The sequence below is a fragment of the Panthera uncia genome, chromosome E1 (genome assembly GCF_023721935.1).
Source record: "Panthera uncia isolate 11264 chromosome E1, Puncia_PCG_1.0, whole genome shotgun sequence".
NCBI lineage: Eukaryota > Metazoa > Chordata > Mammalia > Carnivora > Felidae > Panthera > Panthera uncia.
The window spans coordinates 2,974,777-2,989,963 of record NC_064814.1 but is presented as its reverse complement, the minus strand read 5'-3'; the positions used below and the strand labels follow the sequence as shown (position 1 = coordinate 2,989,963).

Sequence of the window (15,187 nt, the reverse complement as noted above, 5' to 3'; positions counted from 1 at the left end):
CAGGGGCCAGCCTGATGACGGCACCGAAGGTACACACCTCCACCTGCCCGGCCCCGACAGGCAGGTCAGGCGGACCAGGGGCACGAGACCACTGATCCCTGGAAGAGTCACCTTCAGTGCAATGACAGCTGAAACAGGGACGCCACCCCTCAAGGGTCCTGAGGAGGATGCGGGAGAACAGCCTCCACTACCAGCTGCGAGCCTTGGGGGGAGCCCTGGGCCTCTCAGAGCCCAGTCTCCTGCTTGGCCAAAAAAGGAAGGAGCTGGACAAGATGGTCCCCAGGGGCCCTCCCAGCTCGGACGTCCCATGGCATTCTAAGGGTGTGACAGAATGGGACACAGTATGACTTACTACTTTGATACCGACAGGGCCAGAGCATCACCTTCTTCCTATTTTCCTTATATTTCAGGTTAGGGAGGAATTTTTAAGACAGCAAGTCTGCTTGGAGCACCCCCCCCCCCCCCCTCACGCACACGTGTGTACACAGGCAAATACCGCAGCTCAGCCTCACGAAGGCGTCCAGTGTAGACTCTGAACCAAGGACACAGGCAAGCCCCAGTGATGACACCCTCACTCAGCCTCCTGGGGCCCGGGGCGCCCAGCCCAGAGGCCCCACTCTCTGTTCTGCACGAACCTCTTGCCCAAGGAGGCGAGTTGGCCACGGCTGCTTCAAGGTGGTCCACGGACAAACCACTTCTGTGCTTCACATACTGAGCAAGGGTCAGAAGCCCCAGAAGGTGTGAATTCCAGTCGCGGCCCCTCCTTTCCTGCTCCCCGGGGCCTCATCTGCAGTGGGGATGTGTGAGGGGCTCAACCACAGCAGTGGATGTAAACACCCTGCGGACTTGGGGGCCTCTTGTTGGAGCGAGGGGGCGTCCCCTCCCCACCGGACTCCTTCCCGTGGACCAGCGCGTCCCAGAGAGCAAGGAGCCTTGCTGGGGTGTCCACCACTGGCTGGACCACCAACGTGCTCCGGTCTTCATTCATTATTTTCCCTTTCCACCTGCCCCAAGTCCCCCCAAAGCAGAAACGGACAAGAGGCCCTAAAAACGTCCACCGAATGACCCGAGACGCCAGAGACGCTGAGCTGTCGCGACAGGGCTCACTCTCGGGGTTCCGCGAACACGTACGTTCCCAGTGCCCCCAAGTCCTAACGAAAGGCACAGTCCTGTCCCCCTGTCCGCCTGCCTCAGACAGAACGCAGTGAAAGCGGGCTCAGTGGCCGCCCCTCCAGCCTGCCCTGAACTGAGCAGAGGGAAGAAGCGTTTGGAAAATCTGCCCCGTCAGCTCTTTCCGCCTCTTCCCTGGGCGGTCTCTCTCCCTCCCACTCAGCCAGTGTGTGGGCCGGGGAGGCGGCAGGGCGGGCGTGCGGCTCTGAGCTAAATAAACTCCTGAAAGGGCAGGGAGCCTCCACTGGGCCGTTTTTCAGACTCGAATTCCACCGAGTGCTACTTAAAAAGGCCTTTCCACCTGTTCAGCCTGAATTCCTTCTCTGCCCTGGGCAAACAGCTGCCCTCCAAGGAGGAGACGTGACCGGCAGGTGTGAGCCCAGCTGGCCATCCAGGTGTCAGGTGGACCCCGGCGTCCGGCCCAGGCAGCGGCAGGAGGCTGCCCGTCCCCAGGTGGGGGCCTTGGCTGCCGCCAAGGAGCGGGGTGGCAGTGACCTCCCACCCGCAGGAGGACGAATCCTAGGAGTGTCTGCACAGTACCAGGCTGAGAATGAACAAGACAGGGACAGAACCATTCCCTGGCCCGAGGGCGCTCTGCAGTGTCAGATGAGGACTCCCTCACCCAGGGGCAGCCTGCGCGTCTGTGCAGAGTGCCGGCCGCTGACACTTTGAAATTCGGCTGGGAGCTGACCCTGGGCACACCTGTCTTTAGGGAGCTTCCCCGTCCCCTCCCTGCTCTGTTCCCTGGGATGCCGCTCTGTTTTCACAGGTGTTTCTAACTCAGGCTAAACTATCCTTGCTACAGACCCGGGGAGTGGGGGAGAAGGCGAGGAGAGACTCGTCTTGTTCAGTGACCACCCCAAGGGCCACTCCCCCCTTCTCTTCCATGCTGTAGGTGCACAAGGTCACCAGCGAAAACCAACAGAAACGGTAGCGGTGGGAAGGGGGAGGCAGGAGAGCCAAGATGCACCCTCATCTCCTTTAGCCGCCAGATGCACCCAGGTCACATCTGAACCCCTACCTCCGCCCCACCTGGGTGGCGGCCTTGCCCACCTGTGCCTCAACCATCCCAGCTCCCTGGAAACCCAGAGCACTGCTCCAACGCCGGTCCTCACACCTGCCAGCCAGGCATCGGACCACTGGTCGGAGGAGGAGAGGCCGGGTAAAGGGAACCCTGGGCCCCTCTGGGCCCCATCAGCCACCAGTCTTGGAGAGTCTGGGCGAGAGTTTGGCCCCAGGCCCTCTTAAGGGAGTTTTCTTTTATATTTATTAACCCACTTTCTCTCTTGGCACTCGGAGCGGCGAGGAAGCCTCAGCCAAGGCTATTAATAGGTGGAGGCCATCCCTGGGGAGGAGAGTGAGCTCATACCTATGGCACAGGTGCCAAGCATAATAAAGGTTTCTGAGTCTGTCTAAATACAGGCTGCGGCCACGTTGGGGAGCAGAGGGCAGGCCTCGGGGAGCTGAGCACAGTCTTCCCTGTCGCCCCCCACCCCTGCTCCCTGGGCAGAGCTTCTCGAAACCTGTGCCAGCGCCCGGCCCTGCCGGGAAAAGACCCTGGCTGTCACACGGTGCCCCCACCCCAGGTCAGACCTGGTGGGAGACGCCAAGGAAGGGATTTGCAAAGTGGCATGCAATATAAATGACTCCTGTAAACAGAGAGTTTAATAAAAAGGCAGTGAGGGAATTTATGGGCAACCCAAGGATGATTAAAATTATTTATCTACTTACCTCCCTTGCTGGCTGATCAGTCTATTAATTATCTATTATGCACTCGCTGATTTGCATTTTAGAAATGGGACTGAGTAAGGGCAGGTAGGAAACACAGAAGGGTTCAGGAACCAAGCGGCGGGGGGAGGGGCAGACCCTCCTCTCTACCAACCACGGCTTCCCCAGCTGACGCCACGCTGACACATTGCCGAAGTGCCACGCTGCCGCCCACAGCGATAGCCACTCCCAGACCCTGGGCCCCCGAGAAGCCCCGATCCAGGAACCTGGATCCAGGAACCAGCTCCGGGTGGAGCAGAAAATTCGACGTGAGGGGATGCGCACCTGTTTGCCGACGGAGAGCTCCTGGGACAGGTTCCCAGCCGAAGGGGTCTGCAGACCAGCTCAAGGGAAATGCTGGCAGAATCTTCCTCTGGCCGTTCTGACTTAACGCTGCATTTAGAAAAGAAAACACGAGAACAAAACCATTTTCAATCTCTGAATATCTGGAGTGCATCAGACACACGCTCTCCCGCGCTCTTGATTAAAAATATCACAGGACAGAGTGTCATGGGAACGGCATCGTTTCAACGCTGCAACCAAGGAGCATCGGGCTGGGAGAAGTTATAACAAAGCGTCTCTGCTCGCCACCTCGAGGCTCTCAGCCACTCACAGCCCTGCTGCTCTCTTGCAGTGAGACGCACAATATCAGACAGGCTCTGGGACCCGTGGGGTAGGGGGCCCACAGCCCATGGGGTCTGGCTGTAAGGTACAGACCTTACAGTTTATCTAGACCTTCACCCTCGCTCATCAAAACCTGCTGGCTCACCACAACCAGCCAATTCCTTGAAACAAATCTCTTTTCTTTATCTATCTATCTATCTATCTATCTATCTATCTATCTATCTATCTACATCATGTATATCGTATAGGTATAGGTAGATATAGATGTAGATGATATATAGATAAGACAAGTAGATTGATAGAAAGATGGATGGAGGGGGGAAGGGAGAGATGAATAAATGGATGGATGGGTGGATGGATGGATGGATGGACAGACGGATGGCTGGATGGATGGAGAGATGGATGGGTGGATGGATGGGTGGATGGATGGGTGGATGGATGGACAGACGGATGGCTGGCTGCATGGATGGATGGACGGATGGACGGACGGACGGACGGACGGACGGATGGATGGACAGACGGATGGGTGGATGGATGGATAGACGGATGGACAGATGGACGGCTGGATGGCTGGATGGCTGGATGGATGGACAGATGGATGGACGGACAGATGGATGGCTGGATGGATAGACGGATGGATGGACGGACAGACAGACGGATGGACGGACGGATGGATGGATGGATGGACAGACGGATGGGTGGATGGACGGACAGATGGATGGCTGGATGGCTGGATGGACGGACAGATGGATGGGTGGATGCATGGATGGATAGATAAACAGTTCCCATTGGTCCTGTTTCTCGGGAGAACCGTGGCTGATTCAGCGCCTCTGGGGTCTTTCCAGCTTGCACTTCCAGAGGAGTTGGGCCCCTCGATGACGTGGAAAGGGCAGAGGAGGCAGCAAGGGGCCAGCCATCCCTTGGGGGCAAGGAATGCAGGGTCACGAGCCCAGGAACGCACTGACCCTGAGTCTCTCGTGAGCTGATGTCCCAGCCCCTGGCACCAGGTTCCTCTTGAGTCTCACAATCTGCCCCTCGACCCCCTGCCAGAGCGGGGCTCCCTGGCATTTGCAGGACAGTTGTCTCCACACCCTGTCCGCTGTGCCCCGGCCAGTGCTGCCCCCCTCCCCCCCAGCACTGCTTCTCAGTCCTGATGATGTATCAATAACCACGAAGCAAAATGCCACAGTTACCAGCACCACTGTACTGTGACGAATTGCTTTCGGAATCGATTGGTAGGGTCGTGTGTGTGCAGCGAGGTGGGGCTGCATCCCAGAAGCCGAAGCAGCCCCTGGGAATTAGGCACACCAGGAAAAGTCCCAGGAGACAGAGAAGGAGAGAGAACGCAAGGGAGACAGGAACAGGGCCGATCTTTAAGAAGAGGGACTGGGGATTCTCAGTGACACAGAGAACAAGCATCCTGAGTCTAGGCTGGGCGGAGAAGACACCACAGGGCATGGCCTGAGGACCTCTGATGGGGATAGGGCGCGGCGGGCAGAGGGTGGACAGCCAGACCCACCTGGAGGGTGGATGGCAGCTGGCTCTTGGGTGACAGGACCCTTCCCGGGATGGGGGCATGCCACCCGTCCCAAGTAGCATGTCAGGCTCAGGCCAGGAAACCCTCCTGCTCATGAACTTGAGATTTTATTGGGTTAACAGACTGCGTGGTTGCCGTGGTCCGGTCCTCTTCGAGCCCGAGCACACACTCCTCCCTGGGGAGGAGGCAGCGGGAGAGACGGGACCGGGGGCTTAGGGCAATGAGGGCACCCGGAACCTTCTCGTGGCTGTAACTGGCGACCCTTCCAGGAACTCTACAGGGAAACAACCACACACTGGCCTGGACCTGAGCCCAGGGAATCCGGCATGAGATGCCTTGTGATGGCACCCTGTCCTGGCTCTTGCTACGGTGGGCCTCTGGGTGACTGGGTTTCCCCATCTGCACTGCGAGCTCCCTCGCAGCTAAGACCCTTATGCACAGCCCTGGGAAACCCTCCAAAGCCCACTGGGGCAGGCTCATGGAAGAGGGTAGGGTGGGCAGCTCCAGGGGCCGATTCAGCAGCGCCAGAGAGGGGACGGGGGTCCCTGCACTTCCAAAGCACGAGTCTGGGGACAGAGCAACGGCGAGGTGGTGCACGGGCTGCTACGCATCACTCGCTCGCTTTGTCTTCACGTCCTGGGCCCGTTCACCTCTCTCTTCCCGGCTGGGGTCCTCGCCCCAGACGCCCTGGGTATGGGAGGAGCAGAGAGGCCTGGCCTGGCTTGGGAGGGTCCAGCAACGCCTTCGGGGCAGGGAGGGCATGGCCGGCCTCTCTTTGCCCCCTGGAGATGCCACGTGGAGCGTGGATTTGGCCTGAGTGTGGCTGCCTGCATGCTTGCACCACTGGCCGGGTGCCTGTGCCTCCTGTGGGAAATCCCTGGGGGCCCGTGGCTGCAGCACCTCCCCCAGGTCTCCAGCCCTGCAGACGCCCCCAGCCCAGGGGACGCCCCTGCCCGTTCTCCCATCTCCAGCAGCGGAGGGCTCTGATGGCCAGAGAGCCTCCGAGGGCAGCAAAGGGTCAGGCCCTGAACACAGCTGCTCAGCCTGTCACCGTGGAGGCCGCGGGTCAGGGTCGCTCGTGAAGTGGGGTCCAGGCAGTGGGGGCCCAAACGCTGGTCAACGGTTTTCTTTCTCCCTCCCTCCTCCCCTCCTCTCGTTCTCTCTCTTTTTTACAAGTATATGGGTTTCACTTCTTGCCCCAAACCTCTCCAAGATACAGACTGCTCAAGTCCAGCTCGCCGACACACGGAGGAAAGACGGACGGGCACTGGGGACTCAGACGCGGCAAGGTGCTGTCTTTCAGTGCCTGCGTGGACACGCGCAGACACATTGGCAATCCCAGGGCCGCTGAGGACAGCACGGCAGCACGGGTAGGTCCAGACACGTCGGAGAGCTGGGACCAGGGCCCGGAACTTTCTGAGACCCAGCCACTCACTGCCCAGGTACAGACACATCTCCTGGACACATGGAGACAGGCTCCGGGCCCCGCTGGGTGGCGCTGCCCCCAGTGGGGTGTGACAACCAAGTACCCATCAAGGAAAGGGCAGATAAAGACAGAGTGGCCGATTCCTAAGGCAGGTGTCCACACAGCAGGTAGAGGGAACGGGTCGGAAACACCCACGTCCGCGGGAAGGAGCCATGAAAACACCACGCGGAATGAGTGCAGCAGTTTCCAGAAGGATGTCACGTATGTGCACTTTAAAAAGACATAATTGGGGCGCCTGGGTGGCTCAGTCGGTTGAGCGTCCGACTTCAGCTCAGGTCACCATCTCGCGGTCTGCGAGTTCGAGCCCCGCGTCGGGCTCTGGGCTGATGGCTCGGAGCCTGGAGGCTGCTTCCGATTCTGCGTCTCCCTCTCTCTCTGCCCCTCCCCCGTTCATGCTGTGTCTCTCTCCGGCTCAAAAATAAATAAACGTTAAAAAAAAAATTAAAAAAAAAAAGACATAAAAAACTATCTATTTAGTGTTCACGGTCATGTGTGTGTAAATGTTTTCTCCAAGGGACAAAAAAAACGGACACAGAATCTATTCCTGGGTGCGAGTGTTTGGGGGGCACGGGGTGAGGCTGGGAGCGGGCAGAGGGGATCGAACCTGTCTGCACTGCTTCCTTCATTTTTATTTTTTAAATTTACTTTTTTAACTCAAGTTAGTTAACATACAGTGTAGTACTGGTCTCAGGAGTAGAATCCAGTCACTTACAAACAACACCCGGTGCTCATCCCAACAGGTGCCCCCCTTAATGCCCATCCCCCTTTTAGCCCCTCCCCCCACCCGACTCCCCTCCAGCAGCCCTCAGTTTGTTCTCTGTATTTAAGAGTCTCTTACGGTGTGCCTCCCTCTCTGTTTTTATCTTATTTTAAAAGACGATGTAGGGGGCGCCTGGGTGGCCCAGTCTGTTAAGCGTCAGACTCTTGATTTCGGCTCAGGTCGTGAGTTCATGGTTCATGGGATTGAGCCCCGAGTCTGGCTCCACACTGACAGCTCAGAACCTGCTTGGAATTCTCTCTCTCTCTCTCTCTCTCTCAAAAATAAATAAACAAACCTAGAAAAAAAAAGACAACGCAATATAGCTACATGTTAACCGTTGTTAATTGAGGGTAGAGGAACACAGTTATTATATTTTGCCTCAATCATCACAATTCTCCAAATTTTCTTTGGATGAGGGTGCTTGGATCATGAGCCCCTTGAGGGAGTGAGAGATACTGATGCCACATGAGTGGCACGCGGCCGGGAGGGCAGCCCTCATGCACTCCGACTCCACAGACTCGCCGGTGGCCGGGAGGGCCAGACTGATGGACGGAAGGCACCAGATTTTCCTTGCCACTCTCCCTCCATTTAACAGACGATGAGCTAGTCTAGAATTGCTCCCTCAACTGTCCGCGAACGTTTTCCTTACAACCAGCCTGAGCCGACAGAAGTCTCGTGCACTGCAAAGGGAGGGCCAGGGTGTGGGGAGGGAACCACGTGCTGGAACATTCTAGACTCTGGACCACCGGTGCTTCCTCTGCTCAACAAATGCAAGGAAAAGTCACGATGCCCTGGGGCCCGGGGTGACGGTCTTCTGAGCAAAGCTTCCCATCTCTGGCAAGCGGACGCCTTCAAGCAGACAAGGAAACCCGAGCATTAAGTGAGAATGCGCAGACGTGTTATTAGCCCACCTTTCCCTTCCCCCAATTGAGGGGACCGTGGTTCTGCCACCGGCGGCTGACTCCTAGGTGCCTCCTGGCAGGTCCACGGGTGTGCAGGAGATACTCGTTCCTGGAATGTCAGAAACTCATTCAAGGCGCTCTCCCCCCAGAAGCACCATGTGCCATCTACTGGGCAGCACTTTCCCATGTACGCGGGTCCTGTGTGGCTGGTGCACCCTCTCGAGCGTGCCGCGGAGGGCAGATGTGTGCCCAGCTCGAGCGCGCCGCGGAGGGCAGATGTGTGCCTGGCTCTTGCTCTGATCTCACACGGTTCCACGTTCGGTGTTACAAGCTAATAAAAGCTGCACGATCAAATTCCAGGTCATTACTCAAGGAAAGGGACCCCTCTGTGGCCGACAGCGACAGTTTCAAACCAATTAGAATAAGCCTGGCGTTTCTGCGGGCTGCTGCGCGCCCGCCACCCCGGCGGTCTCTGAGGGCCCATGGCGCGCAATGAGCAAGATGCACGAAATGTTAATGGAGACGTTAAATGCCACACCAAGGGGATTCTGGTAAATAAGGCCCCTCGGAAGAGGCCAGTGGGAGACGTCTCCCGAGCTAACCCTGGAGGGAACCTCAGTACAAATGAGATTGGACCAAAAACAGTGCTCTCTACGAGGGATTGGGTCTGCCAGCAGAGCTCGGAGGGTCTTTGGGGGAGGAAAGCGGTTCCATTTCCTACTGGTCTCCCTCTGCCGCCGGCACCAGCATCGGCCAGGACCCACAGCACCCGCCGAGTGGGACGGGAGGACCGGGGTATGCTTGGCCGCGTAAACACTGGAGGGGGCTGGGGGTGGTGCTGAGTGGGCGAGGGGAGGGGCGGCTTAGCAGTGCCTGAGGGTCGGGGCGCTGGGGCGAAGCATGTGCACGGGGTTCATGGCAGTGTGGCGGGTCTGCAGGGGTCTAGCAGCTGCCCTGAGCTCTGCTGGGTCCTGTTTCAGGAAGATCCAATGTCACCCGTGAAACGAACGGACAAGGCTTCGAGAGAACGCTCCACCGTGCCCAGGTCAGCGAGTAGCCGTCGCTCTGTGAGCAGCAGGCTCTCTCCAGGGCTGTGTAGGTCCGTGCGGGCTCGGGGTCAACCCCCTACCTGTGGGCAGCTCCACTGGGCCAAGGCTGTGGCTGTCACCTTCGCTCCCAGCCAGGACTGCCTGCACTCAGAGTTCTGCCTGACGCCACGGGAGGATCTCCACAAGGAGAAGGGGAAAGAAGGCACCAGGCCACACGGAAGTCAGGAGTCGGGAGTCAGGCTTGGAGGGCTGGGCCTCACAGCCTGGGGCTCTTCCTCACACAGTCCCTGCCCCCAAGGCCAGCGTGGCCACAGTCCCCATAAGCACACCTGCTTCTGTCAATCAAACTTTACAACCGAAAAAACAAACCTTGTTCCAGCCAGGCTTGCCAGATTTAGCAAACAGAATTACCGGATGCCCGGCTGAATTTGCAATTTCAGATCAACAGCAAATAATGTTTTACATCTTTTGGTATAAGTATGTACCGTGCAACATTTGGGATGTACTTGCACTACCTAGAGGGACTTATGCATGGTTTATCTCAAGGTAGAATTTAGGCAGGGGCCCTGTATTTTTAGTCGGCAACCCTAGCTGTCTGATTGCTCAGCCTTAACACGCAAATGCACACACTCACACACACACACACACACACACACACACACACACAGGCACACCCTTCAAAGAAAGGAAGGGAGCTAACACTTTATGAGGACCGACTGGGGGTCTGGCGCTCTGTCCCCTCCTTGAACCCCTCTGCCCCCCCCCCCACTCCTACTGCAGCCCCCAGCCTGCAGACAGAGAGACTGGGGCTCCAGGCTGTCACTTGTCAAAGGCCGCGTGGTCAGCATGCAGCCTGGCTGAAATGCAGACCCAGGTCATTTGAGTTCCAAAGTCTGCACTCTTTCCACCAAACCAGACCCGATGCATCAAATCTCAGATGCTTATTTCCAAACGAAATGGCCGGAAGGAAGTTGTTATTGATTCTGCAGTCAAGTCAGTGGACGGCGTTTGAAGCGTTGGCCCAGGCCCATGCCAACTTGAGAACAAGGACGCTGACACATTGGTGGTCGGGGCCCGGCCAGGCTGGGGTGGGAGTGAGCACGTCTGGCTGCGGTTCAGACGGTGGGCGGTTTGGATCTACTCCAAGTGATCTGTTGGCGATCAAGTCCTGAGCAAGTATGAAAAATGGATCGGGGTGTGCGGCCGGGCGTCCTCGAAAAGAGGATTTTTCTCCCCTGGACGCCTAGAAGGGGACAGTATCTGTACCGTCTGGGGGTTGAGAAGGTAGACCCGAGACTATCTGAAAACTGGCAAGGTGTCCTTGACCGCTGACTGCCCCTTCTTAACTAGCTGCTTTCCAGACAACCAGTAGGTGGTGTGGACGCTTGCCGTGTGGTTAGAAGTGCGATCTTAAAAAAAAAAAAAGGAAAAAAGAAAAGATCCCAATCTTTGAGGAGACGAAGGCGAGTCACAGGGTGACAGCTCGTTATCTCCGTGGGCCGCCGTCTCGGCGGGGAAAGAGACTGGATCTGAGGGACAAATCTTGCCCTTTATTTACATAGCAGACAGTCCTCACGACAGACACTAACTTGTGTGTCTTTACTGGCTGGTCTCACGGTGCTTCTAGGAACAGAAGTTAAGCTTGCCACTGTGTCCTTTCTAGAAGTTTCTTGTTTCCCTCCTCTTTCACGAACAATAGTCTCACGGAATGGAAAAACTCGTAGCCCACCATCAGCCTTCATGCCATGAACCACTTGCTGGCTGTTGGCAAAGTTTGTGAGTGGACGGGACCTTCCGAGCGCTGTCGGCCGGGGCCCTTGCAAGGGCTGTGGCGAATTCCTCTTGCCAGTGAGGGTCTGGATGACCCGGGCTGTACCTGCTGACCCAGTGGCCACGTGGAGGCCGCCTGGGATCCAGGAAGCCACCAGCGGAACGGACGAGGCTCGAGTGGATCACCCAAAACCCCAACGGAGGACAGCACCCACCAACTGTCAGAATCCGGAAAACAAAACCGCGGAGCGCAAACCAGATGGTGTGGTGTGTGTGTGTGGGGGGGGGGGGTCTGCTAAAGCCACACAACAGCAAACGCCCCCTTATTTCCACATCCACTGCCTTTACCTCTTGGCTTCCTGAGTGATGCCTGCTCACGTCGTGATGTTTTCATTATCTGCCTGATGGGGTTTTATTGGAATAATTTGTGCCAAGGGTTGCATTTTGAAATTCCCCGTGTAAGGAGGGAAGGTGTGGGGGGAGGGGATGGAGAGGAGGTTGCAGGGGGAGGAGGCCGCCGCTGGATTTGGGCTCTTCTGGAGACAGCCCTGTAAGAAGCTAATTCAATTACAGTCAGGTTGTTGTTTTTAGGTGACCTACTTCCCAGATGGCTTTCCCTGCGTTTCTTTGCTGCCACAAAGTTTTGACATATTGGAGCCAGGAAGGAAGAGAAGTCACACTGCGTCACCAAAAGAAAGGAGGGAACCCAGGGGCCCCGTGTCCTCCGCAGAAGGGGAAGGACAACAGGAGAGGCTCTCCACCTCCAGTCCAGCTCCTCCTGCAGAACTCCGGCCAGCCCGGCTGAGCAGTGATTGCCCCAGAGCTCTGTGCCCAGTTTTGGAGCTCGCTGAAAGTCCTGAGAGTCCCCTCTAGAAAGAGAGAGAGAGAAAGAAAGAGAGCAGCCCAGGCTGGCTGGGGGCGTCCACTGCAAACGTGGCCTCTAGGGGGCGTGGCTGGGATTCCCTCGGCACAGAGTCCCTCCTGGTGCTGACTCTGGCCCCATGTCCAGGGCCTCACAGGACGAGGAGGGCGCTGCTGGCAGCCCAGCCCATCACGGGGGCAGCCGCCCCGGCCAGAAGCAGGGCCCTGTGTGCCCCAGTGGTCCAGCAACTCCCAGCTCTTCCTGCTTGGAGAACAGGCTTGCGATGTTTGCTCAGTCCCTTCTCCTGCCTTCAGGCAGGACCCCTCTTGGTCCTCAGCTGTGACACTTGGTGCTATTTTAAATGCTTCCCAGCAAAGAGCTCTCCATGCCCCCCCTGCCTCTCTTGGCAAACCTTCCCCACCTTTAGCCAACCTCGCTGCCAGGAAAAGTCCTTCCTCCGATCTACCCCAGATCCTTCACGATGAGCCCTGAGGTCATTCCCCACATCCTGCCCTCGGTGGGTTTGGAGAACAGCTGCCTTCCGCCCTTCGCTGAGTTGCCCAGTAGAGGCTTTGACACAAAAATACTGTGCCTCGCAGCTGTGAGCTCTGCCTGCCTGTTCGGTGGGATGTGTCTTTCCCTCTAACCCTGGGGGCAGAACTGCCCTTTGCAGCGCAGGAGCCTCTGAGGAGCCGCCCACTTCTCCTACCACAGTGTGGCTCCAGCCGCTGCCGAGACGGATTCTTCAAGCTCCCCAGGAGCCACCTTCTCGGCACCTTCAGAGAATTGGGCGCATTCTGCCAAGAGCTGCCCTTACGGCCACGGTGGCTCCTGCAGGTAGCTGGCGGTGCAGCTGGGGGAGGCCGTGTGCGGATGCGCTGGGGTCCCAGGAGAGGAAACCCCCACCGTCCGGCAGCGCCCACGGCCGACGTCCGCGTTGCCATGAAACGCTGCTCACGGATTTGACTAAGGGCCTTTGTTTTTCAGACGCAAACGGGCTGAAAGCTCAGGGCAGCTTAAAATCTTATTGTGCTCAGGAGGCCCTGGAACCCAGGGCACAGACCGTCCCCGTGGTCCTGGAACGGCGAATGCCCATCTACAAAGGTGCAGAGACCTTGGGGGCCCCACCCTGCATCCTTCCTGTGTGAAATGCCAAGTCCTCAATGTCAGGGAAAGAGAGCAACAACAAGGTAGCTGGGACAGTCTCTCGCTAGGTCTCGGGGGGGGGGGGGCACACAGCAGGGCCCCCTGGGCCCCTGCCTCCTCTAAACCCTGGCTCGACACACCCACTCGGCTGAGCGGGACACAAGCGTGCTTCGAGGCACCGGGCACTGCGTGTGGACCTCTGTTGCATACCTTGTCCTCAGAAGAGGAAAGCCAGAGGCGGAGGGAGAGAGGGAGCTGAGAAGGGAAGAACAGAACTCCTGAGTGCTTACCGAGCACAGAGATGGGGCTGAGCACTGTGAGCCTATATTCCATATTCTAATTCAGGAGCTAAAACTGACCTTCTGTGACTTGACCTCAGCTTCATATGCGTGTCTCTGGTTATTTAAAAGAAAGGCAAAAAGCAACCCAGAAAAATGTTGGGGTAAAGAAACACGTGGGTTCAGACAGAGAGATACAAGGGAGGAATCCGAGCTGTGCTTGGGAAGCAGGGGTGGATATGGGGGGCAGAAGCGGGGCACGCCAACCACAGAAGGGAGGGAGGGCGGGTCTGCGGGGCATCCCGGCGGCGGAGCGAAGGCGGGGAGGTTATGGTCTCACCGAGACCGTAATGCTGAAGGGCTGGGAAGAACGTGCCAAGCCATTAAACGAGATGGCCCAGGCAGCGTGCCCAGGCAAGGTTCCCAGCACGGAGCCCTTAATAAAAGTTAGTTTGCCTCCTTTCTCTTGCCCACGCGGAGCGTATCCGGCTGGGGGCGGTGGGTGGAAAAGCTAAGGGCCTGGCTTCTAAGAGGACCTCGTCTCCCCCCAGAGATGAAGCACGCGTCACACAGCACCCTAAGGCGGCGGCCGCTGAGCGTGACGCCCCAGGGTCGGGGTGGAGAAAAGATACGCGCAGGCACCCGGCCGCCCACGCAGGTGTTCCTGAACAGGGTCCAAGGTGCGCGAAGCCCCCAGCTGCACCTGTGTGCACACACGTGCACCTTCTGGGGACGGAATATCCAGAGCTGTCTGGGGTCCTCAGAGGGGGTTTTCAAAGTCCCTCGCCTGGAAGCCCCCTTCCCAGCTCTAGTGCCAACTGTATACACAGCTCACCTGCAAAGCCTTCGCAGAGGCAACGGGATTGGCTGGCACTGGGCTGCGGACGCCGGCCCCACGCTCACCGGGTCACCGGGGTCCATCTACGCTGGATGGACGTAGGGTGCAGGCTGGAGGAAGGGAGGTGAGGGGCCGGCAGCCAGGCAGGCCCGAACCCCTTCCCCGGAAGTGGGGCTCAGGCCCCTAACCCTCAGGCGCACCCCAATCCCCTTGTCACCGGGATTAGAAACAACACGTGTAGAAGGCGCACAGCACGGGTATGCGACAGCAGAGGATGTGCTGTTGTTTTCCGTGACATCCAGACCTCGGGAAGAGAAACACCGGGCCAGGACATCCCAAAGCAGCTCCGTGGGTGCAGAGAGTCGATTTCCAGGAACCAGCGTGTCTCAGTGTTTGCGTTGTCACTGCTGCCACAGATGGATACCCTCCCACGCTCGTCGCGGGCCCCAGGGCGGTCTTCCCTGGGATGGAGACTGGTTGCCAGATGTCAACGGGGTTGTTGTGAATCGGGCCCTTAAGCGCCGCTTCCCTAATCTCGTATGCTGGTGACGGTGAGGGCGGCGCATCCTGCAGCCAGGAGGAGGGCCTGTGATGGCCGCTGCAAGGCCGCCAGCAGACAGCGGGCACCTCGTGGCCGCACCTGCCTGCCCACCTGGGCCCTCCCCCGAAGCCTCCCTGTCGTGGGCAGCTCGCTCCTCACGGTCCTCCTGTGCTCGAGGCGGCCAGGATGGCAGGGGCGGCGGTGACCCTGCTCAGCGCTCTTCCACACCAGCCAGAGATGCCCGCTTGCTGAGAGCTGGCGAGGGAGGCGCGTTCCGCCCGTGGCCGGTGGTGCGTGGAGCGATGCGCCAACGCTGAGCCCGAAGCAGGCCTTCGCTCACGCGCAGATGCAAACTGAGAAGGAAAACCAATTGTTCAGACCGACGCTTTGCTGTCAAGCTGGCGAGGCGGGATGAGGACTCAGGATGGTGCATTTCCGGGCTGTTTGCACATGTCTA

General features: G+C 58.2%; 1 protein-coding gene across 3 annotated transcripts in view; it reads right to left on the bottom strand.

Moving 5' to 3' along the window:
* RBFOX3 (RNA binding fox-1 homolog 3) overlaps window positions 1–15,187 on the bottom strand; it is a 365,776-nt gene that overhangs the window by 180,257 nt on the left and 170,332 nt on the right. For all 3 annotated transcript variants that reach the window (XM_049635557.1, XM_049635558.1, XM_049635559.1), the window contains exon 3: window positions 3,223–3,330. The gene's annotated coding sequence lies outside the window, so the exon portion shown is untranslated. The remainder of the gene's footprint in view (window positions 1–3,222; window positions 3,331–15,187) is intronic.